Raw genomic sequence first — 17,265 nt, forward strand, 5'->3', positions numbered from 1 at the left:
AAATGTCGTATATATTTGTAACAGGAGCAGGCCCCCGTACATTGTGATGTTCAGTTAGACTAGTGTAGTGGCGTATCCGTCCCTGAACGTATCTCACAGATGCCCGTTTTGGCTTTGAAAATGGAGATTTTTAAGAACACCTTTTATTTTCAAAAGTTCAAAATTCAATCAGCTTATAATATCAATAGACATATACTGATATATTTTCTTTATTCTACCCCCACATTTGGCATTCACTTGTTTTTTATGCCCCACCTACGATAGTAGAGGGGCATTGTGCCTCTGTTCGTTCGTTCGTTTCAGGTTAAAGTTTTTGGTCAAGATAGTTTTTGAAGAAGTTGAAGTCCAATCAACTTGAAAATTAGTACACATGTTCCCTATGATATGATTTTTTTTAATATTAATGCCAAATTATAGTTTTGACCCCAATTTCATGGTCCACTGAACATAAATGATAGTGCGACGTTCAGGTTAAAGTTTTTGGTCAAGGTAGTTTTTGATGAAGTTAATGTTAAGAAAAGCTTGTTATTTTGAAACTGAGTAGCTAATTTCCATAATGACATATTTTAACATTACCTGTACGTTTAATTTCACTTGAATATAATAATATTTCTTCAAAAGTGTACACTGGTAAATCAGATGGGTAAAATTACAAAAAGAAAAGCCCCAACCTTCTTTTGATTTCTTTTTTGGTGGAGCAGAATCAACATTTCGATCTCCTTTATCTTGTTTCTTTCTTTCTTGAAGGCATATCTATATTCTGTTGACCTTGTTTCTCTCTTTGGACTAGAAATACAAAATGTAAATATTTAAAAATGGGGAATGAAATTGAGTACAGAATAAAACTCACTTTAAAAAAGAAGCCAACCATAGTCAAAAAAGCAATTGATAATTAATATGATAATGAATATGTTAAAGTGCCTATCCAAGGTCGTAAACATGTACATATATTGGAAGGCCATTTTAAACTTTTGCTTTGATGCCTTCCTGCGTGTCCTGGTCTGTTTGTGCCTAATCATGTTCGCCTAGCTCCTTACACTTTCGCACGCAGTCTGTTCGCAATTCAAGTTCACGTTCACGCCAAATTGTTATTGGTTTAGCGTATTTCTATCGGTATATTTGAAGTCTTTATCACAAACTAAAGTGAGACACATGGTGCCAACTTGTGGGGTGCAAAAGTGTTTTGGTTGCGAACGGACAGTTCTGCATGATACCTTAACATTCCTGTGATAGTGTCAAAGTAAAAATATAATGGCCTTTAAAGACATCAAAATTATTTGGACAAGACTGGAGCAGGCCCCTCTATTGAAAATTTCTTGATCCACCTCTGCATCATGATAACAGATTTCTCTGGTTCTGAGAAAAGATTATCGATCATTTCCAAAATCCTAGCCCATCCACTACCCCCACTAAAATATAAATACACTAGCACAGGTGAGTTATTTGGAATATACCTCGAAATACCAGTCACATGATATCTATCTGTGTCATACATGGCCTCACATTTCTGGCCGTAAACTTTCTCCGTGAGCTCCGACACAGCTTTGTTTACGAGGTCGTTTTTTGGCAACCACACCAAATCGGTTATCTTCCCAAAATACGAAGAAGAAAACACCGTTAGCTGCTACTGACATTTTAGACGATTTTGCCATTTCAAAAACTTGATCTTTTGAAATGAAATCCATTGCGATTGAGTTTATCGTAGACAGTGTTTTCTTTGGTGCGATGAAAATTTTCAAAGATGGCGCGCAGAAATTCAAACAAGAACTTCCGTTTCCGCTTCTCAAAAAAATTTCATTATTGAAGCGATTTATTTTGCAGTTATACAACCGTTTAGTGTTTGATTCAATATTACGTTGACGAGGAAAGTGTTTTGAAAAAATCGGTGTGCTTATAAAACGCAGTTTACTAATAATATCACAGACTTCCATTTCCGCTACTCAAAATAAATTTCATCAATGAAGCGCTTTATTTTACACAGTTACCACCGTTAAGAGTTTGATTCAATATTACGTTGACGAGGAAAGTGTTTGAAAAAATCGGTGTGCTTATAAAACGCATTTTACATTATTGACTTATAATAAACAGAGATTTATAAATTTAAATAGTTATAACAGTTATAATTATAATACTAAGGACAATCAATTAATCAATTTAAGGACACTTAATAAAAAAATGTATGACAAAATGTTATAAAAGGACTTTTTACATTAATTGGTATTACATTTTGAAGACTTAATTGGATATTGTTTGTAGTTATGGAGCTCTAGCAACTGCCACTGCAATTCGTTTCTGATATTTTTCTCTCATTCCATTCATGAAAAAAACCTAGATAAAAACAAAAATGTTCCTGGGTCATTTGCCGTACTGAGGACTTTATACACTGGATAAAGCTATTGAATTGTTCACATATTTCAGAGTTTATTGTGTCGAATCCTTGTAGTCTTGAAGATCTGTAGGCACATGATCATTTATGAGAATACCAATGGAAAATATCATGGAAGAAACGAACATATCGGTAGTAGCCACTTTCTCTGTTTAGGCAATACTCCTGTAGATTGAATGCAAAATCGTAGAAGATATTTGTTGGTGGATGCACCAAATGAGAGTAAAGGGAAGCTGCGGGATGTTTTCTGCCTTCTGCATTGGTCATGCCAAACCCATAACAGTGACCATCACTTGAACAAAACCATAAAAATAATATTGAAGTACCTCTTGCTGAAATTTGAGTTTTAAAAAAGTATTTATCAGTTGTCATGGGGAAGATGTGGGTCATCATATGCTGGGTATTTTCTCTTCTCACCAGCAATGGTAAATTTTCTAACAGGGCGCCGTTGTTCACCAATTTCTGAAAAGTAGTAAGCTCTTCGATACTTAGCTGGGTTATATGTTCCTGGTTGAGTTATTTCCATATCTGCAACACATTTGTTCAAAAATCATAATCATTCATAATTGCAATAACTTTCACGTCATCGTAAACCTGGATAATAAAACTTCTGTTCTGTGAAAGAATTTTTTGTTGAAGTTATCATATAAGTTTACTTTTATGAACATATTTTCCACATTTTGTCCTGGAATAGTCTGCAAAACCATTTTTTTGTCGGAATGTTCTTCCGTGGAATAAATGTCCTTGTTTTTGATTTAGGTTCTCCATTGGAATCATTCATATTTTCATTATGAATGATTTCTTGATTCTTGTCTACCTGTTGAAAAGATGAGTAAATGGTTTTAAGTTCATTCAAGTACAATACCAGATTTCTCAAAGTGGCCTTTGCACTGGTTGAAAATCTATACGGATAGTGTAAATTTTCATTTCCAAGGATTCTGTTGTGATCATTTGATAGAAAGTTTATCATGCAACTTTTGTGACATGGATTATTAACATTACAAGCAGGAAGAGGTTCCATAAATTCATCTAAGAATTTTTCACTTCTGGGTTATGAAGTATCTTGTTTTGAATGGTTTCTGTGTGGAAAAGTTCACTGTTAGAAGAAAAGTAAAGACCACCACCAGCATCTGAATCTATGTTTACTTTATAATCATGTCCAGCAGTGTGCACAAAACAAGCAGTTAATTCAATGTCACAAAAGTCTTTAGTCTTCTGTTTCATCTTGGAGTCTTCTCTGGATTCCAATAAGGTGCAATAGATACGACAGGTGCAAGTATAAAAATTACCATTTTCGAAAATATCCCTTGATGTTTTAACATACTCAGAGCTCCTAAATTCTCCACTTTAATCATCATAATCATTCATAATTGCAATAACTTTCACGTCATCGTAAACCTGGATAATAAAACTTCTGTTCTGTGAAAGATTTACTTTTATGAACATATTTTCCACATTTTGTCCTGGAATAGTCTGCAAAGCCAATTCTTTTGTCAGAATTTTCTACCGTGGAATAAATGTCCTTGTTTTTGTTTTAGGTTCTCCATTGGAATCATTCATATTTTCATTATTAATGATTTCTTGGTTCTTGTCTACCTGTTGAAAAGTAGTAAATGGTTTTAAGTTCATTCAAGTACAATACTAGATTTCTTAAAGAAGTGGCCTTGGGACTGGTTGAAAATCTATACGAATAGCGATTTTTTTATTTCCTAGGAATCTGTTGTGATCATTTGATAGAAAGTTAATCATGCAACTTTTGTGACATAGATTATTAACATTACAAGCAGGAAGATGCTAAGAATTTTTCACTTCTGGGTAATGAAGTATCTTGTTTTGAATGGTTTCTGTTTGGAAAAATTCATTGTTAGATGAAAAGTAAAGACCATCACCAGCATCTGAATCTATGTTTTTTTTATAACCATGCCTTCATCTTAACTGTGCAAAAGAGAAGGTTTATTATTTTTGCATTATGCTAAAATGGTAATAACCTCACCAGATTTGGAGGACACAAGAGAAGATCTGTACAAGTCTCTGAAAACTGCCCTGAAGGAAGTGCTCTCCCCCATTCTTCAATTGAATGAAAAGCAAACTGTTCTTACAAATTAAATCAATTTGTATGCATCATTTAAAGGAAATTGGTACAATTTGCATGGTACTATATCTAATACAATATCCAACAATGACACATAACTATCAGCCTCATGCCATACAAAGATTCTTTCTTTTTTTCATTTGGGTAAAATTATGATGTTATTTTTATCTTTTTTCTTTTACCTATAAAATCACATGTGAGCGCACTTAGTCTTTATATCCATATTTTTCTATTGTTTTTGGCTTTGAACTCACAGCTTTTCACCTAACCTCTTCATGCCAGTATGCTGTATGTTTTCTTGTTTGAGTTGTTATATACTGTTCAATTCCAGCCTTGCATTATGATTTGGTTTTTGCTCATCGTAAAGGTCATATGATGACCTGTAGTTGTCATATTGGTAATTATACATCTTATTTTAATTCTATATCTGTTGGATATTTTCCAAGTATATATGTTGTAGCACATGAATTTCCAGTTTGTATTGATCATTCGGACAACAGTATACACATTCTTCCCATTGGCACACAACTCCAGGAGAAAAGTGTGAAATCACATGCTTGGCTAACAGTCGATCATCAGTGAACTTGTTTTCTGTTCCCATTTGTACGTAAACTGAAAGAATATAAAGGTATATATAATAAGCAAATAGTTATAGAAGTTAATATACCTGAAAATCACTCCATAAAAAATATATGGATCTATGTAACCTGTATTACATACATATTCTGTTACAACATAAAAAAAAGACCATAAATTATTTGGCATCTTGTCTACTAACTTGTTAACTTTTTTCTTTCGGTGAAGATTTCGTTGGGTGTAAATATTTGAACGGATTACAGAATAGAAACTGTGTAACAAGATTGTTTGTTTGTCCTTCTTAGTCACAGCTGTTTTCTTTGATTGCTTTACTTGAAAGGAATCAACAGGATGCTTTATTGTGTCAGTCTTAAAAAAAATACAACAATTAATCAAATATCTGCCTTTATGCAATAAAATGAAAATTCAAGTTCACTAATTAGTAAATGTCCTATGATCTCACAGGGTCGTTGAATAATTTAAGCTTTATGTCCAAGTTTTAATCCTGGATCCCTAAAACGGTCAATTACTTTACTTAAATCAGAAATATGCTAATCAAAAGTTTCAGAACATATCAAAACATCATCTAAATAACAAATACAAGATTTGAATTTAAGTCTATGTAACACCCTGTCCATCAATAGTGACTTTCTGGTAGACTTTTTAAAAATATTCCTTCTTGATTTATACATCATAGTTGTAATTTAGATCTGCTCCTTCTCCTGGTTGGTCATGCCTCTCATGCGTCTGAATTTCTGATCGGGTAGTGGTCTTGTTGAGATAGGCGCTTCTCAAGTGTATTTGCAAGTTATATTTTAATGAAACCACGTGTTTTATACGATGAAAGGAATTGTGATATACCTAAAATAAAAAAAAATATTAGATAATAGTGGAATTGCTACTGAAAAATACCACCAAACACATTGTATGATCATGAGCTCTTTGTTAGAAAGCAGCAAAGAGGTCAGCTTAATTGAATGAGTAATTCATTGAAAATAACACGAACACGATCAAATTTAACTGCAGGCTTTGTAAAAGATTTTTAAGTAAAAGCAATCGTTTTCTATCGAATCGCCTTTTTTGGACATTTGCTATGCTCGTTGCTGTATTTCTGTGTTTGAGCTTTCTCGACTTTCTGAATGTAGGATATAACAATGTTAAACTATTTTACTAAAGAGTTATTATCTCCCCTGTAATTTGTTACTATTGGATGCAATGTCACTGGTTGATTGATGAAGAAGGTAACTTTTATTTCATCTTGATAATTCCATCACTTGCAAAATCCACCCATACGGCAGGTTGTTATTTATATTAGAGAATTGCATGTTCTGCCAATTCGCCGTATGTTTATGTCCATTCTGCTGATACGATTTAAAAATAGGCATTTAATCATTTCAAGCACGTGCACACAGAATGATTTAAAATAAGCTTACTAGACTACGTTTAAACTGTAATTATTCGAACGTCATTTTATTGACAGAAATGGGTCGTACAATTCGCTACAGCAAAAGTATATTTGTTTGCAGTGTGGTATGCTTAACTTGCTTTAAAATGATTATATCACTAACAGTATTGTTTTAACTTTCCGATTTTCATATGGAACACAAACCTTTCGAAATATAAATGACTTTTTTTTGTCATTTCCAAAGGCTCCCTTAATTAAGGGAGTTGCGTCCGTCAATATTTTTCCAAAATTTTGGGTTGAAATTTAACTGCTACTTCTGTGTAGAACAAATAGCTGTCAGTAATGATTTTTCGGATAAAGTGTTCTCCCACAGGCAGATAAACCATTTAAATATAAAAAAAACTTTATAGGTATAACAATATAACGTAAGTGCCAAGTATAATATATATCTGAGGCAGTATGAAAATTGACTGTTTTTTCAGTGCCATCTCCTTTTTAAGAACTACTGGATCTTTTATAAATCCTGCCATGTGAGATGGTCCTGTAATATATTTTAAATGTAGATTAAATTGTTAAAGTGTTTGACTGGTATAAATATAATGTTTGAATAATACATATTAGTTTTTATTTGCCATTGGTGAATCCGTGTGTTATAAAACCTATTAGTTTTAAATTAAATACTTGGACATTTTGATGTGCCCTTTGGCTTGATTGATTTTGTTTTGTTAAGGACCATCCAGGTTGTTTGCCTGTTAGTTCCCTCATGTGTTTCCCTAATTTCTTATTGTATTGCAGTTGTGAGTCTGTATGTCTTTGTTGCATTTATCCATATCCGTTCTTTTTATATTTATTATCAGTCATACCATACCTTCTGTCACAATTTCTCCTCTCTGCAAATAAAACATTGCAAAATTAGGATGTGAACTGCCATCTTCATACCAATTCTTGGCCTAAAATAAGAGAAAAAATGAAGCAGAGATGAATGCAAATTATAAGAATATATAGACAAGTCAATGACTCATACTTATATACTGGGGATATAAAATCTCATACTTATATACTGGGGATATAAAATCAACAATTAATAAATTATTGTTTTTATTTTTAAGTTAATCGCTTAATGCTTAAATTAAAACAAAGTTTAATACGTTGATAAAGATCTTCTGTTCAAAAGAAGATATAAATATATATATAATAAAAACAAAATCCCATACGTTTCGGCCATTACGGCCTTCATTGGAATAAATTACAACACTTATATATAAAATTATAGACAGAAAGTGTAAACCCTCGTTACAATAAGTTGGTATTGTCTCTCGACTCTCCTCTTCAGGCTCCTTGGTTGAATAGCCTATATTAAGAAGTCAAAAAAAAATAAACAAAACATATATTGTATTTTCATTTATAAATTTACAGTACATGTACATGTAAGTGACTTTAACATGATCATAAAGCTTAAAATATAAAAATAAGCATAAAATTTATAATGTTTAGAAGTTCCATAACATGAGACTTATTGAAGATCATAACTACTTATAACTATGACATGAACATAACGAAGGCACAAATTGATTCAACGTGTATCGAACTTTATCTGTGTTTTAAGGTACTGTAAATTCAGATATTATTGCGTGCATTTATTATTGCGATTTTGTCATTTTACACTTGAATGCGATTTTAATTTTTACGATTTTCAGAAAAGTCATGTTTAATTCAGTTAAAATATTACATAATGCGAGTTTTAATTATTGCTTTTACAACTCAGTCGCATTATTCGCAATAATTTCTGAATTTACAGTATTTAGCATTGCATATACGTTTCAAAACATTTGGTTGAGGCAAACTAAATTGATTAACGGAAACACATTTGTATGTACATGATGAATGGACAAGGGAAAGGATTTGCCACTGTCAACATATAGGGGGACGGGCGGCATATACATATAAATCATCTGTTAACATAAGTTACCGTGACTGTCTCAATAGTGTTAGCTTCCTCTGCAACATTCTGTAAAATGAAAAATCATATGTAGCAAATTGTCATTGAAACAGTTGGGTGGTATTAGTATGCATGTATATTCTATGTGACAAAAAGTGTCCTTGTTAACGGTTGGGTGGTATTGGTATAGATGTATCTGTTCAATGTGACAAAAATTGTCCTTGTTAACGGTTGGGTGGTATTGGTATACAGGTATCTGTTCAATGTGACAAAAATTGTCCTTGTAACGGTTGGGTGGTATTAGTATACATGTATCTGTTGTATGGGACAAAATTTGTCCTTGTTAACGGTTGGGTGGTATTAGTATACATTTGGAAGAATGAAGTAACAATTTTTAAAGCAATTATTTAACATAAAAATCCAATTACAAACATTTCAACACTTGTTTCATAGATGAAGGACGTGTAATCCTGAAAAGTTGTCTTGTATATTCTTTAGATAAAGAAACGCAATGCCTTATGTAAAAATAAATGAATACCTTCATGCGGTCAGATTATTTGAGTGTTAGAATTATACTAGAAAAGTGCTTATTTACCACTTGTTCTACTACTCAACATGGGGAACACAGCTAATCAAAACTACTGTCAAAGGGAGGTAACCCAATTTTTTTTTATATAATTTAATACATTTTGAGGAGAAATATGTGGAAAATGTAAATGGGGAGAATATTTTTTGTTAACATATGTACATTCTTGATTGCATAAACATGCATATCTTAAAAACACAATTAACTAAAGCTACTTCAAATGATCAAATTGTACAAAGATCTCTATGTCTGCCAGTTCATTAATCTCCCCTTCAATTTCCAAATAATCTTAACTACATTCTATTCCACTATTGATCGACGTCATCGCGACTAGCTTCCTAGTGTTTTGAACCACCAGAACAACCAAGGATTCACTGGACATGGTTGCCACTAGAACAGCTATTACCTCAGAACTGTCCTGAACAGTAAGCTCCTCGACTGAAACACTGGATGTGGACTGAGCCATGACGAGCTCTGTCACCTGGATGTCATACCATTGTTCCCCTGGTACTAGTCGAAAGCGATGCAGGCTCTATGTACTTAAGGTTATTAAGTCTGTAATGGGTCTGTGTATGAACAAACTGTTAGTCATTTTAAATACAGATCATTGGCGGACATTAAGTGTCATTGGACATTCTTTTTCTAAAAGGATAGTAATAAAATGACACATAATAATTAGACAATGACTTTATGAATATAAAACTAAAGAATTACAAAAATGGCACCTTTACTCCTTATAGGATGCTGATTTATAAACAAATCATAATTAGCACATCATCATAACAGTTGGACATTAAGTTCATGACATGATATGAAAGGGATCTGTATATGTTTCAGCTAAACAAAATGTATATTTTTTGCTATTCTTCATTAAAAAGCTGTCACTTGGACCATTTGAAAATTTCTATATTTTGTCAATAATATTAACAACATGTAAAGACTATATTTATGTATGAAAGTGTCATAAAGTCCTATTAAATTATAATGCCCTCATTTCTACTGAATAAGTACACAATCATAATGCAATATGCATCCATTTGCAATATATCAAAACTTAAGCATAAATGTTCATAACTAATCATAACTACCAATGTTCATAACTATACCGATAAATGAGACACTGTAAACTTTTGTTTACTCCGAAAACTTATTCTACACTAGAAATGTACATGCTTCTACCTGAAACACATTCTACAATATGAATAAATGTTACCTGTTGTTTTTGAATACATTTTCATAATATTGCCGATCGGCTAAAGGCATATATTTTAACATGGTTTTCAAGTCTTTCACTTTATCTGCTGTTAAAATGTTTGATTTCGACAAAACAGACACTTTTGGCATAACAACATGCTTATCTTTTTTCCTAGTTTTAGGAACAATTGACACATCATTGAAGTCATCATTAACAAAAGACTCTTTAAAGGATACTTGCAAAGGATCTTGAACATTTAGTCTAATGTATTTCACCTTAGTAAAGGGAACTTCAGATAATTTGAAAGACTGACTAGTCGCTTGAAAATTAAGAAAATCACCAGGCTGCAACTCGATTATTTTCATGGATTTTTTCCTAACTTTTGTTAGCACTCTAAGAAGGCTGACTGGGCTATATATCTCACTAACACTAAGAGCTTTTTCAATCTGGCTATGCACAGAGTCCACTTCTTGAATGGAAGAGTGACCCGGCTCACAAAACTTCTGTTCAATGGTCTTAAGGGCGTAATGGTTGTTTTGCAAAAAATACTTCAATGCAGTAACCATTATAGAGTTCCGGTTTTGCGGAACGCAAGAGTCAGACCATAGTGTTATATTCTCTAACAAAGGAAAATCCTGTACAACTTTCTCAAGGATTTTTGGAAAATGACGCAGTCATTGTTCCATAACTGCCGACCTGAACTTCATTACATTGCTCTGCCTACTGCGCTTGGTTTCGTATTTCCTATTTTCCAAACAAACTGGAATCTGCTTGTGTTATCATTATGCATCATTGTGTAGTATTAAACCAGCCAGGACCCAGTTTACACTGGTTTTTGCTTGTATTCCACTACACTAGAACAAAGTGTTGTAGTTTGACGGGAACCAGTTTTAGAATTTGTAAACTACAAAACGTAATCGGTTATTGTTCATTCCGTTTTGGTGTTTCATACCGACTTATATGGTTTGAATAAGCTTAAGACCATTCAAACATTAATGTGATAGGTATATTAAAGATTGTTTTACAAAAGGATTGAACTGTTTTACTTTCAAAGTCGTACTATAGGGATATCTGTCATATGGTCCGAGAACACAATTAATTCGTAGTGCATTTCTTTTAGAACATAAATGAAAATTAAAAAAATCCCACCTGCGCTTTCTCAATGAAATTTTTACAGTGTTTTGTACTACTTTTGGGACAAATTATATCAAAATTATAGAAAACTTCATCGCCTCTAACTCAAAATATGGACAATTTTGTGTTTAGGGCGCCTTGAAATCTTTTGACAGCTTCCGAAGTGCTAATTTTTAACCTTTTTCAGCTGGACCAAATCACTACTTTCCTGTAAAATTCTGGACCCACATTTTTTTACAGTGTAATTTCACCCCCCCCCCCCCCCCCTACTTACAATTTGAGGCATTAAACATGGAGAAATAAATTTGGAGAGGGTATACAAATTATTGGCAAGTAACCCACTGTTAACACTAGGGACTATATTCGAAAATCAAGGGACAACAATTGTGGTCTCGGACCATATACGGATTTCCACTCTCACCGGTTAATTTCTTCTTTTACACGTGCTTTGGAAACTTCCTGTTTAATCGCAATTTTTAAAATTGTTTTTGAGTGAATTAAACTTATTTTAACAATCATGAAGCGTTCCAGAATCATTTTAAAGCAGTTTCTTCTTTTGATGATGGAAAATAGGTTTTCTCAAGAAAATACCGCAAACGATCGCAGAGGAATTGAAACGTACAAGTCAAGTCGGCACCTGGTTAAATTGGCATCTAGTCAAATCGGCACCTATTCGACGTCAATTCGGCACCCAATAATATTTGATATAATATTTTCTATTCAATTAATTAATTACTGTTACCAAGTACATAGTGAATATGTTGTTGTGTATTTTGGTAAACCACGAAACGAAAGTGAATATGTAGTGTATTAAGGTAAACAACGAAGCCCTTACCAAAGCTGTTGTTTTAACAATTAGACAATTTGTGTTATTGTAAAAACAAGTCAATTATTAAAATAAAATGGAAAACTATGAGTCCCTTTCAATAAATCAAACTTTCATGCCAAATTATTAGCAAATTTAAGGTGTTTGTTTTTCAGTAAAGTTTAAACAGCATTAAACCAACAATCCTGTAAAATGCTCAACTGGTTAAAATAATGCAGAAAAATACACAATATCTCATGTATTAGTCCAAATAATAATGACGTCTGGCAAGGCTATTTTATTATTTTTCTGGGACGCCTTCCTACGACGTTCAGGTGCCAATTTAACTAGGTGCCAGTTTGACTAGAATTCTTTGACAAATGTTTGAAACTATCTGAGTTTCATTAGACCTTTGATAGCAGTAACAAAAATATTATTCACTTAATATTTTGTGGGAGAAGGGGGTTCAGACTGTGTGGCATCAGGTCTGTTTGTGCCCAATACATTTTCGCACCCTACACGTTCGCACATTCACACTCTACTCATTCACGCCCAATTTTAATTCAAATTCAAGTTGAATAATTGGAAAATTATGGTTGTTGTTTTAAATTGCTTTGGTGCAAATGTATTTATAGCTTGGTATGAGTAAAACATTGAAGATTTTAAAGGAAAAAACACAAAAGATAATTGTTTTTAACAGCTTGGTCCCATTGATCTGAAACAACGAAACAATAAAACATAGAAACCAAAATATAGCAATCCACTAATATAACCAAAACATGATAAAATTTATTCAACACGCAGAAACAAACATAGTCAGAATCTCACTTCATTTTGAAACAAGTTATAGCAATACACTAACCAAAACATGATTAAGAGTTATTCAACACAAAATAAAACGTTGACAAAATACCACTTTATTTAGAAAGGATTATTATTATTTTTAGCAATACCTTATCCAAAACATAATTAAGATTTATTCAACACAAAAAAAAAATTGCTGTCTCACTTTATTTTGAGACAATGACAACAATTATACTTATAAGAAAACACTTGCTTACATAGTTATTAAACACAAAACCAATTAAGATTGGGTGCGAACATGTAGGGTGTGAAAGTGAAAGGGGTGAAAATGAGTGGGCGCAAACGTGAATGGAAGCGAACGGACTCCGATTCAGACTATGTACCAGTGAGAAATATACAAGCCTTTCTACGGTATTTATTTGTACAATTCAGCTAGTCTTGACCTATTCATTTGTCTTAAAAAAACAGCCAGTTGTCACCTTCACTTCACACACACACACATATACGAATATCAATTATATGCTTACGATACATGTTGCATTGTTAAACTAATTACGGTATGTGAAAATCAAGACTTGCATAAAAACTATCCCAATATTACAGACAGTGGCGTCATTGTTCTTCAGAGCTTTCAGCTCTTTGATTAGTAAAGCACTTGAAATTTCGTTTGCTCCTCGACCTGCTTGATGTTCGGACCAAACTGCATTGTAAGCAGTTTTATTTAACGACATATGAGCAGTAAGGTTATATACATTGAATTTCCTTTTATAGAAAAAATTTGATATGTTAGCCCTTGGACAAGTAAGCACATTCTCCATATCAAAACAAAGGACTGGTTTCTCTGATTTCCTGTCATTGTCCCTTTCAACTTTTGTTTGTGTTTTACCTAAGACATGAGATTCGTATTTCTGCTTCAGCTCTTTGCTAACCTGGTTTATAAAATCATTTGCTTTGTATTCCTCGCACATATCACACCTGTCTTTTTTTGGAAAATGAAATCCCAGATTGAAGTCAAAATTAAAAATGTTTTTATATGTGTGATATTTTTCTGGACTGATGCCTTTAGAATTACACTGAAATTCATAAAGCTCATACATTTTGGAAATTGTAAGACTTGGGTCCAGATATTGCCTTTTCACTGACGACCGACAGTAATGAGACTCGACACGAGGAAAGGAGTTTATATGATCCTTTACAATGACTTTAGCTTCATCGGACACTTTTCTCTTGACATGTTTACCCCTTTTATCTTCAAAGGAAGGAAATTTTTTTCTCAAAAAAACACTGAATTCTACGAGGACTTATGTCTAATGTAGCAAGGAAAAATTCCTTGCAAACACGAACTTTCCCGCTAGATTTAGGGAAATGATATACATATGAAAATTTCCGCCTTGAACTTTTGCTATCTGTTCGAGTTCTACCCTTTTGGATTTTGTCAATGCTGCTGCTATAGAATGCATTTTTTCGCTATCGTTATACTAACAAAAACTATGAAATATATCCTTTCGTTCAGCATCAGAAAATGTTCTACATTTAAATTTGCAGGTTCCATTACAACCATTTCTTTTTATTTCCCTTTTACATCGTTTTTTTTCCAGTCGTGGCGACGTATTCAAGGCCTGCCTGTCTTTTCCTTTGCCTTATAGTTTGTTTCCACATGTCGGGATTTCTTTTCCTTTTTCTGCTTCAGTCTACTGTTAGTGCTAATTCATTTGATTGGCCTTCTGTTTCTTGTATAGTTTCGACTTGTTCGATGGCATCAAAATCATTAGCAGTTTTCTGTTTGGTTGCATTGTGCAGAGGGACAGCAGTATATAATGCATCAGGTTGATCAACTACTGTAGGCACTTTTTGATCCTGATCAGCACTAATATTTGGTAAATTTGTAATTTGTACATCTGCATAAACATGACCTTGGTTCGACTCGATATCATGTTCAAAAGGATTGTCTCCGTTAATAATTATGGTACAGTTTTCATCTGAGTTTTCAATAATAGATGCCAACTGCTGGTCACTGTAAACATGAATTAATTCAGGTACTTCGTCCGAATTTTGTGTAGTCATGACTGGGTTGGCTTATAAACGGTGTATGCAAGGTCAGTATAATTAAAGTGCATAAATCTGGCAAAATCGTTTTCGTGAACAGTGGAATCAAAACTAAGATAAAATGTCATCAGTCACTTGTAACATTTATCAAGAATATTGATCACATGAATGTATTTAGATGTATCCCACAAACGTCTAGCACTTGTATGTTTGGTATGTATGTCACAATATCTCTTATCGTCTTTGGAGATATTTCATTGAACGAAATAAATAAACTGTATAGTTTAGTGCACAAAGATACAGCATGAAAGTCACAGTCTTTCAAATTTAAACATGTAGAAAGATCTAGAATCTCCAGATTAGGCATAAACTGTAAAAAAACACGTAGTTGAAATGGAAGTCTGGCATAAGTTTAACCAAGTAAGATTTCTGGCACAACTCAGTTTTGAAACACTGCTAAAATCAAAAGCCGGAAGTCCACCAGTATATTTTGAGTAACCAATATTAAAAACTCTGAAGCTCCTACAGTGCTGAAAAATGTATGGTTAATCCTCCTCTTTAATCACTAAAGGCCCATAAAACTCAAAAATACTCCATAGTGTAGGTGTAAATTTTATCAGGTTATAATATCTTCTACAAACTCGGTTTACATTCAGTAAAAGATCCTCTAAGTCAATGAAAAAGAAGATTCGAATTAGAGGGACATCAGGTAGGTCTTCTATTGGAAACCATCTATAGCCATCACTGAAATACATGAAATGGGTATTTTCAGTGTCTTAGAATAGAATTAAAGCAAAACTGAACTATTAATATGTGAACAGAAAATGTTCTTGAAGTAAAATTGAGTTTATGGACTTGAAAATTATGAAAAGTGCTCTTGTTTTTTAATTATTCTTTTTGTAAAAGTATGACTGTGATAAAGTGTTCAATTTCCCATTAAAATGTTTGGAATGAACACTAAAATTAAACTGGTGAATCTACATTGAAAATGTTAAATGAGAGTATTATACTGTTTTATCTCCTTTTACACCCAATTTTTCAGTGCAGGTTCAAATTAGTACCGCATGAATTAAGAAATTATGTAGTTAGATGCTTCCTCCAGGGGGTATTTGCAACAAGGTATGATAATTCTATCGGAATATACATAAAAAGGGCTGAAAAATTACTTACATTTCTGTCATGGCTTCATACTAACTCCATTAGTAAACTTTTGTCATGTGACCCAGAATCCGTCAATTTCATTGGTTTGTACTTAGATCACTACAATTCTGAATACAACATTGTATTTGGAGATATATCATTAATTTAATACTACTGTTTAGGCAAATTTGAAGATAATTAAGCCTGGTTAAATATATAGGGAGATAGAACATTGCAGCACGAAACTATTGACACCCATAACTCATTTCCACTGTAAAATGGACTTATAACATTATAATATTCACACGACGATATGGTACCAAAAAACTTGTTGGATATTTCAATAACTTTGATATATGAGTGGATGATTTTTTAGGGTGTCCATTATGGTGTAAAATTTGAGCGCTATTGACCTAAACTCATTTCTAATATAATACCAAAAGAAGGTTTCCAAGATACCCATATGTCAACATTTACAGAAGCCTTATGTGTTCATTCCCCAAGGGTGACTGGGGTATAGAAATATGGTCACTTGGTCTTCTCCCGACCGGCAGTAAAACGCTTGCCGAAGTGGGGCGTCCGTTTGGCTGTGCGGTGTATCAAGTTCGCAGTCACGTCCGGTCAGAAGGGGGACGTTAAATCCGCTGCCTCGTGTAAAGAGAGTGCCACGCTCTTTGCACGTTAAGAACCCTTGCAACAACTCTCTGAGGGGTCCGTAGGTGGCCTGTTGCAAGGCAAAATTTCTGTCCCTATCCAATATACCCTCCTTTTCCGGTGGCAGTCCAAATTTTTCCGACCCAGATGGCATCTATTGTATCAGCCTACCTATTGTATTAATTGTGAACTTGTTCTCGTCCTGAATATGCATGAAATATTTGCCACTGGACGTTAAGCAACCAACAATCAATCAATCTTATGTGTTCACTTGAACCTTCAGCCACTTCAACTGCGTTTAGTCCTCTCCCTTGAGGGATGCTCAGAAGGCGGTTCATGCTTTCTCCACCGAACTCCTTCGGTGTTCGTTAATATTAATGATTAATGATCCTCTTAGTGATCTCTTCTTTAACACTTTCTCTTTGGTTCCATAGAACTTTTATCGTTGTTGCAACTTGAGTCACTGACATATATATATAGGTCTCTGTGCTTTCTTTTAACTT

Source organism: Mytilus trossulus, chromosome 5, assembly GCF_036588685.1.
Source record: "Mytilus trossulus isolate FHL-02 chromosome 5, PNRI_Mtr1.1.1.hap1, whole genome shotgun sequence".
Classification (NCBI taxonomy): domain Eukaryota; kingdom Metazoa; phylum Mollusca; class Bivalvia; order Mytilida; family Mytilidae; genus Mytilus; species Mytilus trossulus.